General features: G+C 43.1%; 1 protein-coding gene across 1 annotated transcript in view; it reads right to left on the bottom strand.

Annotated features, from left to right (window-relative positions):
* Positions 1–1,033: 1,033 nt before the first annotated feature.
* REEP2 (receptor accessory protein 2) overlaps positions 1,034–25,606 on the bottom strand; it is a 49,547-nt gene continuing 24,974 nt past the window's right edge. The window contains exon 9 of the transcript XR_007775477.1: positions 1,034–1,467. The gene's annotated coding sequence lies outside the window, so the exon portion shown is untranslated. The remainder of the gene's footprint in view (positions 1,468–25,606) is intronic.

A 25,606-nucleotide genomic window follows, 5' to 3' on the forward strand; every position in this document is an offset into this window, starting at 1 on the left:
GAGGCACCCCAGGTTGCAGAGCAGGACTGACAGCTCCTCACTGGCCTGGGTTGCACCCTGGAATGTCAGACAGTACCTCTTACTGTAAAGATTGTACAAGCACATTCATAAACATACTATTCTCAATCTTTCATTGTCTCATGCAAGACCATAATGTGGGAACATGAAGCATCCCTGATTTATCATACCTGGGTCCATCCTTCCCTGGCTGTGATGGGGGAACTTCATAGAATCATAGAATATTTTCTGGTTAAGTGTACCAGTTCATGAATCTGTTACTGCCATAGGTCCATTCAGGGGCAAATGGTTCACCTTTAGTTTCACAGACTATGAAGAGGACAGCAAGCCACAATAATACAGACACCATTGATGACACAGGCATCCAAACATGTCTACAAACAGCACTAGTAGGATTTCAGGCTACCAAATACATATCCAACCACATTCTATACCTCCTGGGAGTATAACTGAACCTTTTTTTGCCAGGCCCTCTGAGATTAAGATATGGTTTCATAAACCAAGGCAAAAGGGGGCATCTGGGATCCTCCAGGAAAACAGCAGGGATAGCAGCACATTAACTCCATTTATGACAATATCATTTGGTGGGAATAGTGTTCCAGACTGTTGATGAATGTTGACTCCTGATAGAACATCCTTGCATCATAAACTTTTCTAGTGTACCCCACTTTGACATCCATACATCAGCCTCAAGGGCCTGCACAATGATAGAGTTGTACCCTCTGAGCTGTATGTACTCATGTGCTGCTTGAGGAGAGCACACTATGAGCACATTAGTCCCATCAATGGCCCTAGCCCAGTTTGGAAACCCCATTCTTTCAAAATCAAGAAGTTATTCCAAAACCTCTGCAATCACTTTACCCATGGTTGACTTTCCATTGCCTACCTGGTTAGTAATGGACATTTAACAATCGGTGGTAACCAGTTTCCTGACTGTAATAGCAACCCATTTCTGGAACAGTATGGTCACCCTCATGTGTGTGTCATGACACTAGAGGGTCAGTTCAAGCTGCTCACAAAGCTCAAGACAAGTAGCTTTCTTCATGCAAAAGTTCTGGACTTACTGCTGATCATACCAGGTCTGCATGATAATGTAATTCCACCAGTCTGTGCTTGTGGCCCTGTTACAAAAGCACTGGTCTACATAGGGGGCCATCAGCAGCTATGCGGAGTCATGAACAGTATCAGCCAATTTGTTTCTTCCATGTCTCTATCATCCTCATCCTCCATCATCAGGTATCTATGGTAAGTCAGAGACTGTCACCAGAATCTCCACCAGCATCTCATGAAAACTCTGCCTGTTTGCTTAAACAGGAGAGAAGGTGCAAGCAAGAGAAGCTCTTCAAATGGTGACTCCTCCATGCTGCTGGCTCCAGGTGCCAGGAGCATGCAGTCCCAAAAGACAGCTCAGCTGGATCTGTTAGGAACTTGGTGGGCTGCAACAATTTCCTGTAACGAGCAATGTGGACAGTGAAGTTTTCCCACGCTGTACCAGGAACTAGAGCAGCCAGAGCTCGGGAGGTCACTAGGAAGCCTGGGTTATGGCAGTTTGGCTCAGGTCTGTGTAATGCAGTGTGGATGCTGGGGCCCCAGGTTTGAAGCCCCTGTCCAGAAGTGCTAAACCTAGGGTCACTATGCAGTGTGGACACTCAAGCCTTGGCTTGAAAATCCATGGGCCACAGACTTGACTCCCTCTAACCCTGTACTTACATTGCAGTGTAGACAAACCTTCAGTGTTGTTTCGCAGTGTAGCTGCTCCCACTCATGCTAAGTTAGCTAGTAACTTGAGCTAGCTGTTGAAATGAAGACAAAGTTGTATGCTTGCATGTGTGTGACAGGAGGCACTAGCATACAATAGAAGAAGGGTTCCTTGTGTCCCCAAACCTGTATAAGGGTGGGCACAGTCTGAGAAAAAAAGTAAGGACTTCAGGATTTGGCTCATAGTTAACGTACGTGTTCTCCCACTCACATGCTCACACTGACATATGAACTTGCCCTCTGTGCACAGAAGAACAGACACAGGCAAACATATCTGCTCTGCACACACAGAGGCATGCTAGGAACACAAGCAACACAGACATACAGTATGGCGCATGTCCTACACACAAACTCAACCTCCATGTTAAGATATGCTACACAGACACACCCTTTATGGAAAAGTTCTATAAAAATTAATAGCAAAGGATATAATTTCTATAGGATTTTTCAACCAATCTATGGAATTCTATAGCAGGAATATAGAACTTTCTTAAATTCTACAGGGCTGTTTAAATTCTGCAGGTTTGAGTTCAATTTCGATAGCAATCTATTTAATTTTCATAAGCTTTTGCTAAATTTAATCTTACCTTGTATGCTCACAGTTCTGTGACACAAATCAGTCACACACAGAGAGATATATATTAGGGCTGTCAAGCAATTAAAAAAATTAATCACACCGTTAAACAACAAAAGAATATCATTTATTTAAATATTTTTGGATTGCTTTCTACATTTTAAAAAAATATTGATTTTAGTTACAACACAGAATACAAAGTGTACAGTGCTCACTTTAAATTTATTTTTGATTACGAGTATTTGCACTGTAAAAAAAATATTTTTCAGTTAATCTAATACAAGTACTGTAGTGCAATCTTTTTAACATGAAAGTTGAACTTACAAATGTAGATTTATGTACAAAAAAAACCTGCATTCAGAATAAAACAATGTAAACTTTTAGAGCCTGCAAGTCCAGTCAGTCCTATTTCTTGTTCAGCCAATCGCTCAGACGAACAAGTTTGTTTACATTTGCAGGAGATAATACTGCCCACTTCTTGTTTACATTGTCACCTGAAAGCGAGAACAGGCATGCTCATGACACTGTTGTAGATGGCACTGCAAGATGTGTGTGTGTGTGTGTGTGTGTGTGTGTGTGTGCGCGCGCGCTAAAGATTCACATGTCCCTTCATACTTCAACCATCATTCCAGAAAACATGCATCCATGCTGATGACAGGTTCTGCTCAATAACAATCCAAAGCAGTGAGGACCGATGCATGTTAATTTTCATTATCTGAGTCAGATGCCACCAGCAGAAGGTTGATTTTCTTTTTTGGTGGCTTGGGTTCTGTAGTCTCTGCATTGGAATGTTGCTCTTTTAAGACTTCTGAAAGCATGCTCCACACCTCATCCCTCTCAGATTTTGGAAGGCACTTTAGATTCTTAAACCTTGGGTTGAGGGCTTTAGAAATCACACATTGGTACCTTCTTTGTGTTTTGTCAAATCTGCTGTGAAATTGTTCTTAAAATGAACATGTGTTGGGTCATCATTTGAGACTGCTATAACATGAAATATATGGCAGAATGTGGGTAAAACAGAGCAGGGAACATACAATTCTCCCCCAAGGAGTTCAGTCACAAATTCAATTAATGCATTTTTTTTAAATGAGCGTCATCAGCACGGAAGCATGCTCTCTGGAATGGTGGCTGAAGCACGAAGGGGCATAAGAATGTTTAGCATATCTGGCACGTAAATACCTTGCAGTGCCGACTACAAAAGTGCCATGCAAATGCCTGTTCTCAGTTTTTGGTGACATTGTAAACAAGAAGAGGGCAGCATTATCTCCTGTAAATGTAAACAAACTTTTTTGTTTTAGCGTCTGGCTGAACAAGAAGTAGGACTGAGTGGACTTGTAGGCTTTGAAGTTTTACATTGTTTTATTTCTGAGTGCAGTTGTGTAACAAAAAAAAATCTACATTTGTAAACTGCACTTTCAGGACAAAGACTGCACTACAATACTTGTATGAGGTGAATTGAAAAATACTATTTCTTTTGTTTATAATTTTTACACTGCAATATTTGTAATAAAAAATACACTGATTTCAATTACAACACAGAATACAATATATAAAAACATCCAAAATATTTAATAAATATCAATTGGTATTCTATTGTTTAACAGTGCAAATGAAACTGCAATTAAATTTTGTAATCATGATTAATTTTTTTTAGTTAATCGCATGAGTTAACTGCAATTAATCAACACCCCAAATATACATAGAAAAAAGTGAAACACCAAAGACATCTACAGAGACATGCAAACACACAGAAAAATACTTGTTTCCATGTGCATTTGGGCATATGTTTGTGTGATGTACCACGCACTTACACACACCCCGCTACCCACCCACAGACGCATAGACTCAAAACACACAGACATTTCCCCTCAGCCTCTCACTTCTGGGATGGGAATCTCATCTTTGAGGTGGCTGTTACTGCAGTGGCAAACCTGCCCCCTTAGTGAGGATACCTGTGGAGGCAGAGGGCTGGAACATCTGATAACATTGGCACAAAGCACTGACAGCAAGGGGGAAGAAGAGAAAGTGTTTCCACCTACACAAGAAACTCCCTAGGGGCAGCAGGTGCACTGGACCTTGCTCCATCTTAATGCAGCCAGTCACACTGTGATGGAGGGAAACTGTTGGAGAGTTCTCCCTACTGCCCCTCTTCCCTCCAGTCACCTTATCCTCTCTCTCCCTGCCATCCCTACACAGCAGATATTTTAGCAATTCGGCTGGGTATTGGAGTCTTTTCTGCAGGACTGCAGTTAGTTTCTGACCAGTTTAATATTTCATAGTTAGGTGTGCTAATCAGCTACTGCTTTTGCACTCACAAAGAGCCAGGAATTCAGACTGATCTCTGGTTTTAAACCCATGATTTGCACATGCAAATAAATACAAACTTAATTTACACTCAGTTACTTGCAGGTGCAGTTGAGATCACTTAGATGTATAAAAGTGATGTTGCTTGGCCCTACAAGCAGAGGTCCATTTAAGGCTAGGCTAAAAATCTCACTCCAAGTTTTTTTTTGTTTACATATCTCATTGGTAGCCTTGCCCATTCCACCCTATAAGAAGAAATTCTACAATGGTTTGGACATGTGTTGTGAATCTAAACCCTTGAATAACAGCCTGAAAACAGACAACTATCTATTAAGGTAACAAGGCCTATGCCAGTGAGCAGACTTTAGGGATTTTTTTTTAATCTAATCCTCGGTTTTCAAACTACAAGAAGTAGCTCCTTTTTATAGTTCAGATTTTTATCTGAAGCTGTCAGATCTTTGTAATGGAGGAAAATGAAGGAAGGTAAAAGAAAGCGAACACAAGGAAAGTAACAAAGGAAATCTATATATGGAGCTATTCAACCTAGACACATACTTTATATGGGTGGCGAGTATAATAGCACCGCGGGACCAACAGACCCCTAGCTGGTGGGGGGGTGGGAGTTTTTGATTTATTATGCTCATGCAGGTTCTGGGGCAGCTGAGAAGGCAGTACGTGCTATTCACCTTCCCAGGTTCATCAGTAATCTCCCTCAACTTCAGAGAGACTAATGATCAACCCAGGAAGCTGATTAGCAAATACTGTCCCCTTAGCCACCCCCAAACCTGCATGACACATATCAAAAGCGTTGTAAAGAGACGCTTTTCCCCGGGGAGGCTTGGGTCTGGGGCGGGGAGGGGAGGCGCGGTGCGCTGAACTGGGGCTCCTCTGGGCAGGTGGGGTTGGGGGGCTCAGGACTTTGCCTGGCCCAGGGCTTCTCTGTCCGGGGGGGGGTGTGTCTCGTGTCTTCAGCCACGGAGGGAGCAGGGGGTCTCAGTGCTCTGGCCGCGGGGGAGGAGGAAGGGGCTAGCCTTCCTGAAGGGGAGCTCCACCTGCTGCCCATGAAAACCACCAGTCACAGTAGACAGATTGAGAAGGCGGCAAGAACAGTTAGCATCCTGGCCAGCAAATGAGGGGCAAGCACTGTCAAGAAAAAACAGAGAGGACAAATCAGCAAGATATTCTGATACAAGACTCAGCAGTGAAGAATAGCTCTGCCTGCAAACCATAACCCAATTCTAATGCCACATGTAGATTTCAGTGCAAACATTTGTTTGATAGGTGAATGGGAAAAGGAAACAGAAAACAGAAAACAGAGGTAATAGCTTTTAGCAGCATATTACAAAAATGGCATCAGCAGGCACACCTCCGTTATGACAATGACAACATTGTGTGTGTAGTGGTGTCCCGCTATGTCTAGTTGCTCTGTCACGTGCTGGAACAATCTACATCCAGGAGAGACTGATTTGCAAACACAGGAGTAATACAAGCTTCAACTAAAACAATCCTTGGGTTTCATCTCCTTGTCCTATAGGGACAGACATAGGCTTTATCAACCTGCTGAAGGGTAAGTAAATGTAATATAACCGAAGATGCAATCTTAGATAGTCTCTACCCCCCGTTGTATGGATTGTGTTATGTTCCCAGAATACACACAGAGAAATTAGATTTAAAAAACCCCAAATACTCTTGCTGGAAGTTTGCAATGTAACATTTCTATTTCTTAGAATTCAGACCATGACCACCACACAAGAACCCACAGACAGAGAAAATTGGGAGCTCTCTAATGCAGTAAGGCACAACTCATCTGACTTTGCTTTAAGATGGCTCTTTTCAGACTGACTCTGATAGCACTTTTTGCTTCAGAGCTCCCTTGGCTTGCAAACATGACCAGGAACACCCTTTCCCCCACCAAAACAGAACAACCAAAAATTTTTTAAAAGTTACAGCGTGCAATTCCAACACAATTCTCAGTACATTACAAATTGCATTTACAGATTCAGATTCATACTCCTCATGCAGGGGTATGACTCTGGGACTGCTTCTTCTAGCAGAAACAAAGTCACAATAACTGAGAATTAACAATAGAGGCTCTGCTGCCACCCAGTGGAATACAGGAGGCTGTGTAGCACAGCAGCACTTTCCTATTTTCTCTTAAAGCATCAGCCGCCAGAAAATCAATGGGTCCTTTGGAACATCAGGGCTAAAGTGAAAAGCTGAGGAGCAGGACATTGCAGAGATAGTAAACATTTTATTTTAATGACTCTGCACCACAGAGGATGTTGGGAGAGAGACCAACTATTTCCAGGTAATAGAGTGAGCGCAGTACAAGACTGAGGTGTCAAGTAGTCCTGGACTATAATGACAAATTAAATAGTAACAAGTCAGCAGGCCCATATGGTTATACCCAAAAGTAATGAAGGAACATAATAATTGAGTGTTGCTGTTGTTACCAAAAATATGCAGAACTGCATGATAGCCAAGTGTTGAGCCTATTTTTTTAAAAAGGCAGTTGGAGTAATCCTGAGCATTATAGCCAAATATATCTTACACCTCAGCACTAGCAAATTGGATTAAACAAACAATTAAAAGCAGAATTACAAAATACCTATATGAACATAATTTGATAGAGACAAACCAGAATGGTTTCTGAAAAGAAAAATCATGAGTCACTAAAAGTATTAGAATTTTGTGTGCATGTCAGCAAGATAGTGGACACAAGAAAACTGGTTGGTGTAATTGATTTGGACTTTGAAAAACTCTTTATCCTTTTAAGGAGGTACCTTGTCAAAGAAAACTAAGTTTTGGGACTGGGAACTGGGAAAGAGACAAAACTTGTAGGGCTAAATCAGGGGTAGGCAACCTATGGCAAGTGTGCCGAAGGCGGCATGCGAGCTGATTTTCAGTGGCACACTGCCCAGGTCCTGGCCACGAGTCCGAGGGGCTCTGCATTTTAATTTAATTTTAAATGAAGCTTCTTAAACATTTTAAAAACCTTATTTACTTTATATACAACAATAGTTTAGTTATATATTATAGACTTATAGAAAGAGACCTTTTAAAAACTTTAAAATGTATTACTGGCACGCAAAACCTTAAATTAGAGTGAATAAATGAAGACTCGGCACACCACTTCTGAAAGGTTGCCGACTTCTGGGCTAAATGGTCAATTCTGACAACCACTGAAGATTCACAATGGTGTGCTACAAGGTTCCATACTTGGGCCCCTATCCTGCAACTGGATCTTCAAAAAAGGAATCTATTGACATTGATAGGGCTCTTTGCAGGAACAGTATTCTGCTTGGGTGCAGCTAGATCGGGTGTTACGTGATGTATTAATTCATCTAGAAGATGGAGTGAGTAGTGAAATGAAAGTATTTGCATCTGACACAAAAATTACTCAGGTTAGTAAAGAACAGAAAAACTGAGACACTTGAAAGGGGCCTAACAAAACTAAGTGAATGAGCAATATGATGGGCAGCTGAAATTCAAAACTGACAAACACATCATTATATTGGAAGGAATAATTTGAACAACTCATATACCTTTTGGCATTTTGAAGTAACTGTAATAAGGCAGAAGACATGGACCACACTGGACAGCCTCAATGACAACCTCGAATCAATGTGCAGGTCGGAAAAGCAAACAGCTTTAGAAAGCATGAGGAATGTGACAAAGCGTAATATTTTTAACGTTACAGTATTATCTATTATAGCCTCACCTGGAATAATGTGTTTTTCCCGGCCTCATCACCCATCTTTGAGCTGCTCTGTTTCTATTACATCTTTTTTTAAGACAGGGTGACCAGAACTGAGCACAGTATTCCAGGTGGGAACGTATAAAATGTTAGGATGCATAAGGAATGGGACTGAAAAGATCAAGACTGTTTAGAAAATAGACTAGCAAGAGACATAATAGTAGTATACATAAAAAGGAATGATAAAAGGTAAATCAGGTGCCCCTAGCTGCTTGCTCATAAAATACAAGAACAAGAGGACACTCAAGTTGAAAGGCAACAAGTTTTAAATTGAGGTTTTTGGGTTTTTTTCCAAATTCTCAATGCATAATCAATCTATGGATCTCATTGCCACCAGATATCAAGGGCCAAGAAATCTATAGGGTTAAAACAAAAATTAGATTTTATATGGCTAATGTGAACATCCAGAGTTACGAGGGATTAGATAAAGAAGGATACAAACCCTCATTCTTCTGTGCATAAACCAACCACTAACCAACGAAAGAAGCTTCTCCTATAGGCAGGTTATTTCATAATCATCCAGTAGAGGATTTCAACATTTCATACTGGCCAGTGTCAGAGAGAGGAGACTGGACTAGATGGCTTGCTGATCTGATGTCTGAGTTGGGCTGGCAATTCCCATGTACCTATCCCTTCTATGAAGTAATGATCCTAGGGGGTAAACAGTGGGCATAGTTATCACGATCACTGTTCCTGTGCCAAGTGTTGGTATGGAGGTGAGGGAGGATGGCTATATGGAAGTATAAGTCTGTTAAGTTGACAGTCATGAACCAATCTTGAGCCTGAAGGGACTGAATGATGGAGGCAAGCAATACAATCCTGAATGTGAGACAGTATGTATTTCTTCAGTCTTCTAGGGGCTAGGATAGGATGGAGACCACCTTTCTTCTCTTCTTCAGGATAAGGAAACACCAGGAATAGAGCCTCTTCCCTTGTGCTCCTTTGTGGCTCCTAGACTAAGCAAAGTGACCACTTACTTTAATGGACTCTTGTGAGAAGGGCTCCTGAAGCCTGGGGAAAGGGGCGGGTGTAGGGAGAATAAAGATTAGAGAATTGGATAGGGTAGTCATGGATGATTATGTGTAACACACACATATTTGTCAGATGTAAAGGCAGAACAAGCCTGATGGAAAGGGACAAGGTGGCATCTGAAGAAGACATTTAGCTCTGGAAAGGCTCCTGTGGCTCTTCACACTCCCATCAGACCTGCTACCTTGAAGCAGATGAGGAGAATGGCAAGTGCCTCTTGGCATACCTATGCTTTTTCCTAAGAGGTTAGTCAGGTTGCTTGAGAGTAGGTGGGCATCCTCTGTCTTTGCTGTGGTTGATATCTATAGGGCTTATGATAGGGTGCTGAAGTACACACAATGTGGCCCTAGGATCCTGGAGAGAATAAAGTCTCATCTATCTACTTACTGAACTGCTCCATTCCCTGAAATGGCAGATCTTGCAGCCACAAGGATCTCTGCATTGTAACAGCTGTGTCCATGACCTAGCAGCTATGTCAGAGGTATTCACAGCGGCCTGCAAGGATATTTTTGACATGAACTAGCCTTCTTTTGCTATGGGCTTGAGCTTCTGCCTAGAGTCCTGCTGTTACCTTGTCCCACATAAGGAAATTATACTTCACAAAGAGGGCTTGGCAGCTTGCAATGTGAAGCTGCATTGAGGAAGAAGAGTATTCCTTTTCTATCAAGAGGTTGAATTTTTGGGGATACTCTTTGCAGATTTTAACTTCTCTTGCACTGAAAACAGTACGGTGGATTGGGGTGAACAAAGAATTCCTTAAGTCCTGTGTGGCACTTGATACCTCTTCTTGACTCTTCTGGCTGTAGGAGAAAGGGTGTCAGGTGTTTGCCATGGCATCTTTGCAGGGTTAAATATTCCTTCATTAATAGGGAGGTGAGGAACTTAATGTCAAAAAATTTGAGATACTTCGTAGATTACAGAAGTCTCAATATCCAGGATCTGAATCTAGGCAGTAGCTCCTGGAGTGCCTTCAAGTCATTTGGTGCTGGGGTACCCAGGATGAAGCCACTGTCTGATCCAGGGATAATGAAGATTCTTTAGGAGGCAGATCTCCTGTATGCTGGGTGAATGCCTACACGAAAATAATTTTTAAGCTCAAGAGTGGGACAGCAGGCAAAAACTCGACTGGTGCAAACAAGGAACCTCCCTGCTGGTATGCCTTTGGTTGTGCAGGGGAAAAGGTACACAAAAACCTAAAGGCCTTATGAAAACTCTTAACAGTGATCCACCTTGATCCAGTGATGGGATGATCCTGAACCTCAGACATCAAATGTAGGAGCTCAGTAGCCTGAATTCTATAATAGATCTTCATCGTCCTCTTTTCCTGGAGAGGAGGAAGTACCCTGAGTAGAAGCCTCTCCCTATGTGCCAAGGATATACTGGTTCTGTGAATCCCAGCTGTAGAAGCTATTCCACCTCTTGAATGAAAATCCTCTTCTGCATGGGATACCTGAAGAGGGATGAGATGGGTAGATTTGGAGAGAGTAGTGAAGTAAAATTGGATAGTATATCCTGTTAAGACTCACCAGCACCTATCTGATGTAATTGACTGCCAGTTTGTTGAAAATTGGGCTAGTTAACCTCCAAAGGGAGTGTGTGGGGAAGGCAGGAGAACCAGATCCTACCCTGTCAGGTTAGTTGGTCTGCAGCTCTGGAGAGTCCCATCAAAATGGCTGTTTTGACTGAGGAGCCATGTTAGAGAATGAAGGTGGTGCATTAGATCTCCTTCTTTGCACCTTCTGTCACTTGCAGCATGGTTTGTATTGCTGCTAGTGGTAGGAGGGTGGAGTAGTAGGCCCTTTTCTATGATATGTTGGTCACCTAGTGTACTTTCATGTGTGTGCTGGAGTGTAAATCCTCAAGGATCTAAACATGGCTCTTGAATCCTTTAGGGTGTACAGTAACTCATCAGTTCTCTCACTGAACAGATTATTACCCTCTAAAGGGAGGATCTTCCAATGCCATCTGCACTTCCCTTGGGATGCAGGACAAAAGGAACCAGGCTGCCCATCACATGAGCATGGCTATTGCCAGGGTGCAAGATACAGTGGCTGCTGCATCCACTGATGCTTAAAAGGACTTTCTGGCCAGCAGCTGACTTTCATCAATGATGGACTGAAACTGCTGTCTGCAGTCCTGGGGCAGTTTCTGAATTCAGATAAACAGTTGTAATTAATAAAACCATATTTTACCATGAGTGATTGATAACTTGCAATATGGAATTGTAGACATGGTGACAAATAAGATTCCTGACAAACAGGTCTAGCTGGTTAGCAGTGCAGAGAACATTTTCAAGTTGCTGATTAATGTGTAAGGCAACTAGGCCCTTCTGAAACCTGCTTGCAAGAATTTTATAAGAGAAGCAAGAAGAGGGTGAAACAATTTGTAAGCAAAATTCCTATCTACGGGAGAGACACTCCAAAGTGCAAAATCAAGAGGAGAGCCAAGTGACAGTTTCCATCCTGAAGGAGCAGTTAGTGACAGGATGAGGGATGATGGGTTAAGACATGAAATGAAGCGGTAATTCAAGGAGCAGCCTACATTGTCTTTTTCTGACCTGAGGACAGGCACTGAGTGGTCTGAGGAAGAGTGTGATGTTTCCCTAGTGTTATCTGGACCGGTGACCTACTAGATCACTCCAATCCTCAAATCTGGGAACCTGCTTTATCCTGCTCTGCTGTGAGAACCCCCATTCCTGGACTGTTCATGCACAGCTTCTAGCATGTAAGCTGCTCCCAGTTATGTGAGTGAGCACTTTTTGGCCAGACGCTGCTTCGACTGAGCAACCAAAAGACACTAGCCAATATTTCTGGTCCCAGACACAACCCTAGGAACCTCCAAGTTTTGCCCGCAGGACACTGCAAGCTTATGAGAGTTTGTCAATTTAACAAAGAAATTGGTATGTACCAGGCTTGTTATTCCCAAGCAGAGTCTCTTACATGCTTCAAACCAAATGCACTGCTTTAGACAGAATATGCAAACAAATTTATTAACTACAAAAGATAGATTTTAAGTGATTATATGTCAAAGCACAACAAGTGAGATTTGATCAAATGAAATAAAAGCAAAAACGCATGCTAAGCTGATCTTAACACTTTCAATGCCCTTACAAACTTAGATGCTTCTCACCACAGGCTGGCTGATTGCCCTTTAGCCAGGATCTCCCCTTTGATCAGTGCTTCAGTTGCTTGGTGGTAGTGTCTGTAGATGGAGGTGGGAGAGAGAGCGCATGGCAAACATCTGTCCCTTTTATCATGTTCTTTCTTCCCTCTTGGCTTTGCGCCTCCCATTCCCCCAATTCAGAGTCAGGTGAGCATTACCTGATTGTAGTCCCAAACTGACCAAAGGAAGGGGGGAGGGTGACCCAGTCGAGAGTCTAATAGATCCTTTGTTGCTGCCTAGGCCAGTGTCCTTTGTTCCTGTGAATCTGGGGTGGGTTTGGAGTGGGCTGCTATGGAGAAATTCCATGCCCTGATGAGGGGTGAACTGCCCCTCTATCCTGAAGAGTTCTCTCTGGGCTTGTTTTAAGCCACGAGGACACATTTTCAGTCTCATAACTTTATACATTAAAGTATAACCTATAACATTACTATAACAATGCTTAATGCATCATGAGCCTTCCGAAGACATCCGACATGACAAACTTCACATTGGATACCACACAATCAATTATAAGGATGAACATGGGGATGCTGGGTGTTCCCTCGAAGTACAGAGTGTTACAGGATGAACTTTTTATTTGAAGGAGTTGGAAATAAAGGTAATTGTAGGGAAACAAAATGAAGGAGATAGCCGAACCACCGTGGCTGATCTGGAGAATACCACCACTGTCTTGGTGAGTTTGAACAAAGCAGTACAAAGAGTTGGTGATCAACAAGAACTGTTTAGAGTAGTGTATCAACCAACTCTTTCACTGAGACAACAATGCATTCTGAGAGGCAGAAAACTGCAGGAGATCGCCATTAAGAGATAGTCAGGGCAAACTGGTTTGCTATGGATGCCATGAGTCTCATTACATCTGGAGAGAATGTCCATGTAACTGAAAGGATCAAGGAAGAATTTACTTTCTTACTAGAGAGAGAGAGAGAGAGAGAGAGAGAGAGAGAGAGTTTAAGGTCAAAACTCAAGTGAGGGCAGAAGAGACTCTCAAAAAGGGGACAATACCCCCACTACTTCACCTAGAGTGGGTTTACAGATGGTTAGAACTATGGCCAGTCCGCAGAGGAAAAGGCGGCATCAGAGCTTTCGGAGCCAACCTCACTGTATAAGTTGAGTTTGGAAGGCTGAAGACATGGTGTTTACTTGACATGGAATCTGAGGTCACCAGCGTGATGGCAAGTTACTTTTATAAGAACCTTGCAAGACCTCATGCCATGGGATCTTGGGATCATACCAGCTGGGTAAAGTTGACAACAGCTAATGGATTAGATATTCTGGTGATTGGAGATTTGGAGGCAGATAGTCACTGCTTAGTACACGTATTGCCTTAGAAGAGCGTTTTTATTGTCTGGGATGCTTATTTGAGCCTGAGATGGTGGGATTGAAGTTCCCATGATCCTGGACATGAATATCCTGAAGGATTTATATAGACCCTTTGGACCCTAGTGCAGCTTTCAGGAGGACTGTACTACGAGGACAGTGTCATGCATCTGGATGAAAGTAAATGCTCAGTGTCAGAAGATTCAACAGCCAGGCAGGATTGGATATGTACAAGAAGCTGGGAATAAAAGTGTCACAATTCCACCAACGAATGAGTGTCAGGTGCAAAGCTGTTGTTGTCTACAGTGGATATCCTCATGACAAGTTTTAGTGACTCCACCTATGACAAGCTTACCAGCAGGGGTTTCATAGCTCATGTATGGCCAAATTTTAGGAAGGAGTGTGGCCAGTCCAAATGTTGAATATCAGTGTCTGGGTGGCCTAGTTATCACCCTGGACCTGAGTGGCTGGGATAGTATGACCAGTCAGGATAGCGCCTCCAGAAATCTTGGAGATTGAACAAGGCGCTGCAGTGAGGGTTCAGGAAGCTCAGGAAAAGAAAGAGGGAAAGACTCACTACAACAAGAGCAGAAGCTGGAAATTGTTTCTCTGAAAGTAGACTGGGAAATGTTGCGTCCTGTTCAGAAACAGCAGTTGAGAGAGCTACAGAAACAAAGATGTGTTTTCTAAATCTGATAGTGACCTAGGGTATACTGAAGTAGTGGTGCTTTGTATACCCACTGGAAATAAAGGACCCGTAAAGCAGAGACATAGAAGAGTTTCTCCCCATGTGTACAAGGAATTCAAAAACCACATACAAAATTTGGTGTCTCAAGGAATTCTCAGAGAAAACGACAGTCCTTGGGCTTTTTCTCTGGTGACCATCAGAAAACAGGATGAGTCCATATGGTTCTGCTCTGATTACAGGAAACTGAACATGGGAACAAAGAATGATGCCTATCCATTGACAAGGATGGAATAATCACTAGATGCACTGGGTTGAGACACTGTTCTCCTCTCAATCTAATGGCTGGATATCTCCAGGTAGCAATGGGGCCTGAAGATATTGGGAAAACAGCCATGACTATCCCATTTGGACTGTTTGAGTGTATCTGCATGCCCTATGGGTTATGCAATGCTCCAGCCACCTTCCCAAGATTGATTGAGACAGTATTAGGAGATTAGGTATTTGAGAGTCTCCTAAATCATTTAGATGACATACTCATGTTCTCACATGTTAATCCAGAGAAGACCAGGGCACTGGAAAACTGGCCCAGACCAAAAAGTCCAACTGAAGTTAAAAGAATGCTTGGTTTTATAAACTATTACTGGGTTTGTGAAGATCTCTGTCCTTTGAATTAGCTAGTGGGGAAGCTCAAATGAGGGGTTAGGGTAGTACCTTTTGAGGGGACACCAGAATGCCAACAAGCTTTTGAAAAGTTGAAAAGGAGAGACTGATGACTACTCCAGTGCTAGCATATCCAGATTTCAAGCTGCCATTTATACTGACTTCTGATGCTAGTTTCTGTGGCTTAGGAGCTGTACTGAGCAGGTACAGGAGGGAGTGGAACGAGTGATAGCATACACTAGTAGGTGACTCCATAATTACAGCACATTCAAGTTGGAATTGCTGGCTTTAAAGTGGGCTGCTATGCAGAAATTCAAAAAGAGTATCTGATGTATACAAAGTTTACTATGAAGACAGCTCACAATCCCCTCAAGTAGTTAGACTCAGCAGATTTGCATGTTATGGAACACCCCTGGCTGCCACAACTCACTGAATTAGATTTTGAAATCTGTTACAAACCAGAAAAAGTGAATGGACACATGTATGAACTATCCACTTTGCCTGTATGGAATGAACCCGAAGGAAAAGATCCGCAGAATGATTTTATCCTCATTAAACCAGAAGAGGTGTGACCTACTTTATGGATGGACAAGGGTGAAGAGAACTCTCAGGAAACAAGAATGGTGGGATTGTCCTGTTGTCATGGTATAATCCCCCACTCTGAACCTTAGCGTCCAAAAGATGGGGTACCAGCATGAATTCCTCTAAGCTCAATTACCAGCTCAGTACTTGTAGCGCTGCCACCAACCAGGAATTCCAGTGCCTGGTACACTCTGGTCCCCCCAAAACCTTGCCTGGGGAACCTCAAGACCCAGTCCCTCTGGATCTTAACACAAGGAAAGTAAACCCTTTCCCTCACCATTGCCTCTCCCAGGCTTCCCCTCCCTGGGTTACCCTGGAAGATTACTGTGATTCAAACTCCTTGAATTTTAAAACAGAGACGAAAATTCACCTTCCCCCCTCCTTCTCTCTCCCCCTCCCAGACTCTCCCTGAGAGAGAAAGTAATCCTAACACAGAGAGAAAATTAACCCCTCTCTCCCCCTTCCCTCCTTTCTCCCCACCAATTCCCTGGTGAATCCAGACCCCGTCCCATGGGGTCTCACACCAGAATAAAAAAAAACAATCAGGTTCTTAAACAAGAAAAGCTTTTAATTAAAGAAAGAAAAAACAGTAAAAATTATCTTTGTAAATTTAAAATGGAATAAGTACAGGGACTTTTAGCTATAGACACTGGGAATACCCTCCCAGCCTAAGTATACAAGTACAAATTAAAATCCTTTCAGCAAAATACAAATTAAAACTCCTCCCAGCCAAATACACATTTGCAAATAAAGAAAACAAACATAAGCCTAACTCGCCTTATCACCTAGTACTTACTATTTTGAATCTATAAGAACCTGTATCAGGGAGATTGGAGAGAAACCTGGTTGTACATCTGGTCACTCTCAGAACCCAGAGAGAACAATCACCAAAATCTAACAGCACACACAAAACCTTCCCTCCCTCAAGATTTGAAAGTATCCTGTCCCCTGATTGGTCCTCTGGTCAGGTGACAGCCAGCCTCACTGATCTTGTTAACCCTTTACAGGCAAAAGAGATATGAAGTACTTCTGTTCTATTAACTCTTACTTATCTGTTTATGACACCTGTCCAGTGAGTTTATTACAGGATGTCAATTATTCCCCTGAGGCATTGAAAAGAATGTAGATGAAGGATCTGAATGTTGGTCCTGTTGCTCTTACTGAGGGTGAAGAGAAAGCAAGATAAATGTGATGCTCTCACTCTTGAGAGAAAGAAATGGAGGTGGCAGCAGAATAGATTGGTTTTACATCGAGGTCTGCTATATCACCACCTGACATGCCCTTGGGATAGCAAGAATTTGCTACAACTGACACCTGCGAAGGGAGATATATGAAGCTAAACACGATCATGGAGGACACTTTGGAGAATAGGATGCTTTAGAGATCACGAAGAGGAGTTACTATAGAATTGGTGTGACTCGAGATGTACAGAACTGGATACAACAGTGCAAGAGGTGTATGTTCTTGCTAGGGATGCATTTCCTCAAGAGAGACTGGCCATAATTTGTGTGACCATATCAGCACCTTTAGAAGTGTTAGCAATGGACTATACACTGTTGGAACCCAATAGAGTGGCAGAACTACCAGAAGTCGGACTGTCTACACAGCTGCTAAAGCAATCATGAAAAATTGGATATCATTATGGGTGTTCCACGAGGCTGCACTCAGATCAGGGGAGGAACTTTGAAGCTGGAGAGCTCCAGCAACTGTGTCACCTATATGGTATATCTAAAAGTCACAACACCATAACATCCTCAGGGAAATGGACAATGCGAATGATTTAACCGAACTATGCATGAAATGTTGAGGACACTAGTACCAGAGAGGAAGATAAATTGGAATCGGTATTTGTGAGTTGGCAACAGCCTACAATGGGCATATACACAGTTCCACAGGGTACTCTCACCCTTTTACTTAATGTTTGGCAGAGATCCTTATTTACCTCTGGATCTTCAGGTAGAGATCACTCTCAAACATATAGCTAACATGTAACATAAAATCCCTCCTTACCCTGTGAAGGGTTAATCCCTTCTTTACCTGTAAAGAGTTAAGAAGCTCAGACAATCTGGTTGGCACCTGACCAAAAGGACCAATAAGGGGAGAAGATACTTTCAAATCTGTGGGGGAAGGTTTTTTGTTTTGTGTTCCTTTGTTCTCTCCGGGTCAGCAAGGAACCAGGGCAGGGTAAATACATCTCACTAAGCCATATCTACACTAAGCATCTAATATTACAGAAATAGTAAGTAATGGCAAGGAAATGCATTAGATTATCTTTTGTTCTAGCTTGTGAATTTTCCCTGTGCTTAGAAGGAGGTTTATCCCTGTTTTTGTAACTTTAAAGTTTTGCCTAGAGGGGAAATCCTCTGTGTTTTGAATCTTTTTGTTACCCTGTAAAGTTATCTTCCATCCTGATTTTACAGAGGAGATACTTTTATCTTTTTTTTTTTTAAAACAAACTTCTTTTAAGAACCTGATTGTTTTTCAGTGTCCTAAAGACCCGGGGGGGGGGGGGAGGGTGATCTGTGCTCACTTTGTAACCAATTGGTTAGGATATTATTCTCAAGCCTCCCCAGGAAAGGGGGTGTAGGGGCTTGGGGGGAAATTTTGGGGGAGGTAGGGCTCCAAGTGGCCATCCCTGAAGGTTTGTTTAAATCACTTGGTGGTGGCAGCAATACCGAGGGCAGGGAAGGAATTTGTGCCTTAGGGAAGTTTTAAACCCAAGCTAGTAGAAATAAGCTTAAGGGTTTTTTTCCATGCAGGTCCCTACATCTGCACCCCAGAGTTCAGAGTGGGGAGGGAACCCTGACAATCACAGAGCCAACTGAAGCAAGAAACCTAGAGGAGTGGTCTGCGAGCATCACAAAAAAGTTAAAAGAACAGGAGTACTTGTGGCACCTTAGAGACTAACAAATTTATTTCAGCATAAGCTTTCGTGGGCTACTGCTCACTTCTTCGGAAATAAATTTGTTAGTCTGAGGTTCCACAAGAACTTCCTGTTCCTGTGCTGAGTTTAAATACGGGCTGTGGACCAATCAGGGCCCCTCATGTTCTGCAAATCAACTCCCAGGACTGGTGTCTTCTGAGTTCAGCTCCTATTCTGACAATAGTTAGCAGGTCCCTGGGTGGCAGATTGAATCTGCTAGCTCTACAGAGCCCTGCGGACTGGGATTCAAGACCCATTGTCCCTGACATCTGGGTTTGTGGGAAGTCCCTGCTCAGTTGGTCTGCTGTCGTGTTCTGACATCCAGGCAGATAGGATGCCAAAATGTCTATATTGGCAATCCATCAATTCCAAAGGCCTCTGTGCACAGGGGTATTATCGTGCTCCCCCTTGGTGATTTACATAGAACATGCATGCTATATTGTCCTTAAGGAGCTTGATGGTCTTGTCCTGGATTAAAGGGAGGAAGTGCTCGCATGCGTTTCGGACTGCCCTTAGCTCCAGTATGTTTATGTGCAGGTTGGATTCTGCTGGAGACCAGCGACCCTGGATCATGTTATGCTGGAGACCAGCGACCCTGGATCATGTTATCATGTAAACATGCTCCCTCATCCCATGAGGGAGGCGTCTGTCATGATTGTTATTGTAGGATCTTTCTGCTGAAAGGGGACACCTGAGCAGACGTTCCGTGGTTGTGCCCACCATGTGAGTGAGTCCTTTACCCTGCAGGGCATTGTGAGATGTCTGTTGAGAGAATGTTTGTGTGGTATATAGATGATTCGAAGCCAGGCCTGTAAGCATCTCATGTGGAGCCTGACATATTTTACAACAAACGTTGCACCCATGTGCACCAAAAGTTGTAAGCACTTTCTGGTGGACGATTGTGGGCTGTCCGTCACCACTGTAATCAAATTGGCTAAGGTGAGGAAGTGCTGTTGAGGTAACCTCACTGTTGCTGTGAGGCAGTTGAGGTAGGATCCTATAAATTCCAGCTGTTGGACAGGAACCACAGTGGACTTCTGTGCATTTATCTGTAACCTAAGATGTGTGAACAGGGTTATCATGGTCTGTGTGGCATTTACTGCTGCCTGCTGCATTGGTGCCCTTAGGAAGTCATCTAGGTACGAAAAAATCATCACCCCTGCCTGCAGAGGTGAGCTGTAATGATAGTGAGAACCCTGGAAAAAACCCCTGGGGTGGCTGACAGGCCGAACGGTAGCACTTTGTATTGGAAATGTTGGTTCCCTAGGTTGAATCTCAGGAATTGTCTGTGCACCAGGTGAATGTTAACATGAAAATAAGCATTTTGGAGATCGAGGGCCAAGAGCCAATCTCCTTTCTCTAATGCCAGAATTATTGTGGATAAAGTCATCATTTTGAAATGTGTTCTCAAAAATTTGTTGAGTTTTCGTAAATCCAGGATGGATCTCCATCCGCTGAGCTTTTTCTGAGTAAGAAAGTAATGGGAATAAAACCTCTCCCCCTGTGTTGAGCTAGCAGAGGTTCCACGGCACCTAATTGTATGGGGTAGTTTATTTCCTGTTGTAACAGATGATCGTGAGAGGGGTCCCTGAAGAGGGATGAGGAAGGGAGTGGGTAGGTGGAATAGAAATAAAGAGGATGGGGTAACCCTTCTGGATAATTTCCAAAACCCATTTGTCTGTAGTGATGGTGTTCCACACTGGGTAATATGGTGACAGACTGTCTCCAAATGGACTGGAGACCAAGATCAAAGAACGTGGAGGTCTAGTGCCCTCGATCACATCTTCAAAATGACTGTCTGGATGGAGGTAGATGATTGAGACGTGGAAGGCTGATCTTGGTTCGGCAGGCTTCTCATCTGTCTTTGTATACGTCGTTGGTCATCCTGTCTTTGGGCTGGGCATATGGGGCAGTCTGGAATCTCTGGCTGTAAAACCTGCCGTGTTTCTTTTTGTTTGTAGGTACATGGATACGCAATGTTTTTAAGGTCACCTGTGAGTCTTTTAAGGAGTGTAAGGACATGTCAGTGTTTTCTCAAACAACTTTTGACCCTCAAAGGGTAAGTCCTCAACGGTGGCTTGGACCTCCCTCAGGAACCTGGAGAAGTGGAGTCAGGATGCTCGACGCATGACCACAGATGTAGTGATGGACCGTGCCATATCTGCAGAGTCGAGAGAGGCCTGCAGGTCATTCTGGTGATGAGAGTCCCTTCAGAGATGTTTGCTTTGTACAGTTCTTTTTTGTCTTCTGGTCGATTTTTAATAAAAGTTGACGTTTTGGAGAACAGATTATGCATGTATTTGGCTAGTAGGACTGAAGAATTAGCTTTGTGGAATGGAGTGTAGCTGAGGAACAGGCTTTCCACTTAAAAAGATCTAGCCTTTTCCAGTCCTTATCATAAAGGGCGGTTCTAGACTAGTGTTGTTTTCCCCTTTGATTAACCATCTCTACCACCAGCAAGTTTGGTGCAAGGTGGGTGAATAGAAACTCAGCCCCCTTTGCTGGCACATAATACTTCTTGTCAGATCTCTTACAAGAGGGTGACAGATTATTTCTGCAGGGTCCATTATGGCATCATTAATCGGCAGTACAATCTTTGCTGTTGGGGATGCCTGAAGTACGTCAGAGCTTGTTTTGGGTCTCTGGTAGCTCTGTAAGGAAGTGTCCAGGGATTCTGCTACCCTTTTGAATATTGGAAATATTTGAAATCATCTGCCAAAGTGGGGGATGGTGACATTATTGGTTCGTCCGGCAATGAAGATTAAATGTGGTTGGGTTGCAGGGTATCACTCTCAGGCTCCTTGACCTCATCATCCCGCATCTCTGAGGGAGCTGGGGCAGTTGATGACGTGGACCATGTTGTTCTGGACCTTGGCCTGAGGTTCTGAGCCCTATATAAGGTCCACAGGTCCCAGTATGCCCAACTGGTCGGAAAGGTCAAAGCAGGTGGTACCCATGGTTGAGCCTGTCAGCAGATGTGCTGAGAAGGTCCCAGTTTAGGAGAAGAGTGGCCAGGGGTGTATATCCCTGCCTCATCCTCTTCTTCCCCATTGCTGGAGAGGGGAGGGGCTGATCCATCAGGAGTAGTCATCAGGCTTGGACTCAGTCTTGCTGGGCTACCATTGGTACCGAATAGGGGAATCCCAGGCATTGAAGCAACTATGAAGTCCACCTGTCTCATAAAATGCTGTGGAACCCAGGAGGCTCGGTGCCAGGGACTGCAGCATGCACTGGCTCGGAATCAGGGTCAGAGCTGCTGGTGCTGATGACTTGCTGTGTTGTGTAGGTACAGCAAATGGTGCCATTGCATGGCTTGGTGCTGGGGTTGTCTTCAGTTCCCTCCATGCTGAGCTGGGAGGCTTGCCTTTAATGCGCATGCCTCCATGAGAGATAGCCCATATAAGGTTTTTAGCTCTTTGGGAAGTCTCGGTGCCGTAAGTTCCCAGTGCCTCACAGTCCGGGACTCTCAGTACCATCAATTCCAGGGCAGATTTTTCACTCAGAGATCACTTTCTTTTAGGCGAAACTTGCTGTGGGGATGAGTGAGGCCACTTTTTGGTAGCCTATTTGGGAGCAGGCTCCTTAGCAGCCATTTTTGAAGCAGAGCCCCTGTCAGATGCTGTCACTGGCGACTGTTGGCCAGAAGAAGTCCTGGATTTGGGGTTGGAGGCTGGTCTGAGGGATTTCTCCATCATCAGGAATTTCAACTGGAGCAATGGGGATACTATTGAGTGATGTGTATCTCACCGAGGCAGCAGACACACTGTGTGGCCATCCGAAACCGGTATCCAAAGTCCGCAAGTCAGGCATGCCTGAAGAGATACTTGTTTTGAAGAAAGAAGAGGAATAAACCCGGTTTTGTTGTCTTTCAAAGCCGCGGACCAGGCAGGGTGAAAGGAAAGGGGGAAAAAAATAAGATTTATTTTTAGAAAAAAGTTGATATAAAATAGAGGATATACAGAATTAAATGAAGGGCTAACAAGTCCGGGAAAACAAAACTATTGATCTAAGGTAAGAGAAGCGCTGCTGTCGCTCTGACTCAAGGTGAAGTCAGTAAAGAAGGAACAGGGGGACAGTTGGCTGTGTACGCTAGGTAGCTGCTTGGAGTGGCAGGAGATGACTGCTGCGTGTGTGCAGCCAACCGGGCACTGCTACTACAAATCTCTGATTACAAGTGCAGGGCGCCAAGACACTTAAAGTGGAGTACCCACAAGAACACTCCTTGAAGAAGAGCCAAGTGTTCAGCTAGATATGAATACGAGCTTGTCTCAGGCCAAGGTCAGTGACAAGAAACTGAAAAGGCAGTTGGGCCAGCACCATCCTTTATAGCCTCTGTAGGGAGCACTAGGGTAGGTGGGGCACATTTGTGGGCCAAAAGACATTGCTAGCAAAAACCTTCCAGTCTTGGGTGTATACAGAATCAGAAGTGGAATACACAGAAGAACAAACACTCAAAGAAGAATCTTTTCCTATTCCTCCTCTCCTAAAAACTTCACCATTCATGGCAATAACTGGTCTGCTATAGGACAATAATTCCAAGCAGCAACCACATTTCCTGATGGTCCCTCAGGAGAGCCCAATCCCCTGAGCTACCCTTCTGATCCTCTCCAACAGGACCCCACTCGGTCACAGAATTCTTTCTTCATATCCAAAAGTATCCCCATCTCTCCCATGCAGGTGGCCCAGGACATCACATCTCTTAGTCTGTATAAACCCAGGACTATCTCAGCCAAAGAGAATGAAAGGTTTATGATAATTCAGTGCAGGTGAGCCTGAACGCTAAGGTTCTTTTCAATACTCATAAGTCAAATAAACTCTCCTTTCAATACAGTACTAGTTGGTTTTTTTTCCCTTCTCCTCCCAGAGAGCACAGAGCTCTCAGCATAACATTTTATTGTTGGTGATTCAGTCTCATCCCTCATCTTGAGGATGGTCATTCTGGTCTGGCTGTGCGGTCAAAGATTTCCACATTCCTCTGGTGGAATGAAAGGATCAGAAGGGGATGGGTCCTGCACTGCAGATCAGTCCAAAGAGTGTTAATATAATCAAAAATGCAAAGAAACACATGGGGTTGGGTTTATTTTCTTGTCTTTGTAACATGACACATTTGCATGCTACACTAGAATAATCAGCACAGTGCTGAAAGTCTTTTAAATAAAACTTAGCTATTAGGAGTCCTGACAAACAACTGTACTAAGAATTAACAGCACAGTAAAGCCCTAGGTGACATATTAATTTCTTGCTGAGCCCTAAGTCTCAAGCTGATATTGTATCTTAAATTGCATATATGGTTTAAAATGATGTGAACATTTAGTGGGCCTGATCCTCAATCTCTCTTCTCTATTCCTCCAAACTCTAATAATGAGAGGTCAGGTGTCTGGAATTAGTTTGCAAATATTTTTGTATTAGTAAAGGTCTGAAAAGGAAGAGAACTCAAACTCCAAGAGAAGAAATCTCTCCTCAGTAAATACCTCACATCAAGCAGCCTGACGGCTCACATGGGACACAGTTTTAAATCTGCAATAGCGCAATATTTCCTTTTAGTGTTCAAGCAATGTTCATAGACAAATTCCCATTGGACCTATAGACCCTGCAGAGTTAAAATTCAGCATTTTCCCTGAAACATTTGAAAAGAGGTAATTAGTTGGTTGATTTTAAAAAAAAATTGTCCTTCAAATTCATTGCAAAGCTAGTTCTCAGTTGCCATGGTCACCAATTGCCATGGAAACTATTAGATACATCTATATTTTTAGACTATATTTGTTAGTATGCCACATTGTGCAAATGAGAGCAGTGATGCTGAAATACCAAAAACCACTTCACAATGCATATAACAGGAAACAAAGCCATGTACAAAGCTGCTCCTTGAAAAGACAGCTACACTGCCACAATCTGACTGGGCAGTGTAGGGACCTGAGAATGGATATTCCTCCAACCCCACATTCCAGGAGCAGAGCCAATTTTCCAAGCAAGAGATTAATGGCAATTGCACTTGATGTTTCTCCATTAAAGCCCCAGCTGTTTCACAGCTTCTAGACAGGAAACAATTTCACCCTCAAAGGTCCAGACTTTACATGAAAAGATTGACTTTTAACCAGTGTTGAATATATAATTCCAAACTAGTCCCTGCCAGTCACTTTAGCATATCTCCCATCTCCACTGATTCAGTTGCTGTATTTGCTCCATCTGGTGGACAAAAACCAATGCTCACTTCACTTCCACCAAAGTTTTTATACCGGATCCTTGAGTTATTAAGTCAGGGAATAACTTCTCAAACCCAAGGCTCCTGCTCCTCAGGAGGGCTAACAAGAGCTCTGTTAAGTTTTTCCATACCAGAGTGAGAAGACAGCATCACCAAAAGGGTGAATTCAAATCATTTACTGGTATGCTGTGTCTCATTCAGTGACTCAATTAAGTCTTTTCTGTTACTTCTCATATTGTCAAAGCCGTCATAGAAGCAGTATTTCTCCATATTTCCCCAGTTTTCATGTGTTTCCCCTTGGGTTTTGCAATTCAAGGCATTCCCTCCTTGAGAATAACACTCTGGAATTTAGACATGATCTTGATCATTCCACAAAACCAAAAATATAATTTATCTCCACTTAAAATGTTGGCAAAAAAAATTAAAGGGGAAATAATAATCACAAAATTAAAATAGTGCAGTATGTCAGCTTACAAAGTCATCAAAAAACAGCAGCAAGAACATACAAATTGTGATCTACTGAAGTTTTAGACATTTCCTACCCACTAAGTGAAAAGGTATTAAAACAAGAGACAGTTTGTGCAGATCCTTCATGAGTGTTAACAAAAAACACCATTGCAAAAAAAGTGAAC

The sequence above is a fragment of the Gopherus flavomarginatus genome, chromosome 7 (genome assembly GCF_025201925.1).
Source record: "Gopherus flavomarginatus isolate rGopFla2 chromosome 7, rGopFla2.mat.asm, whole genome shotgun sequence".
NCBI classification, from domain to species: domain Eukaryota; kingdom Metazoa; phylum Chordata; order Testudines; family Testudinidae; genus Gopherus; species Gopherus flavomarginatus.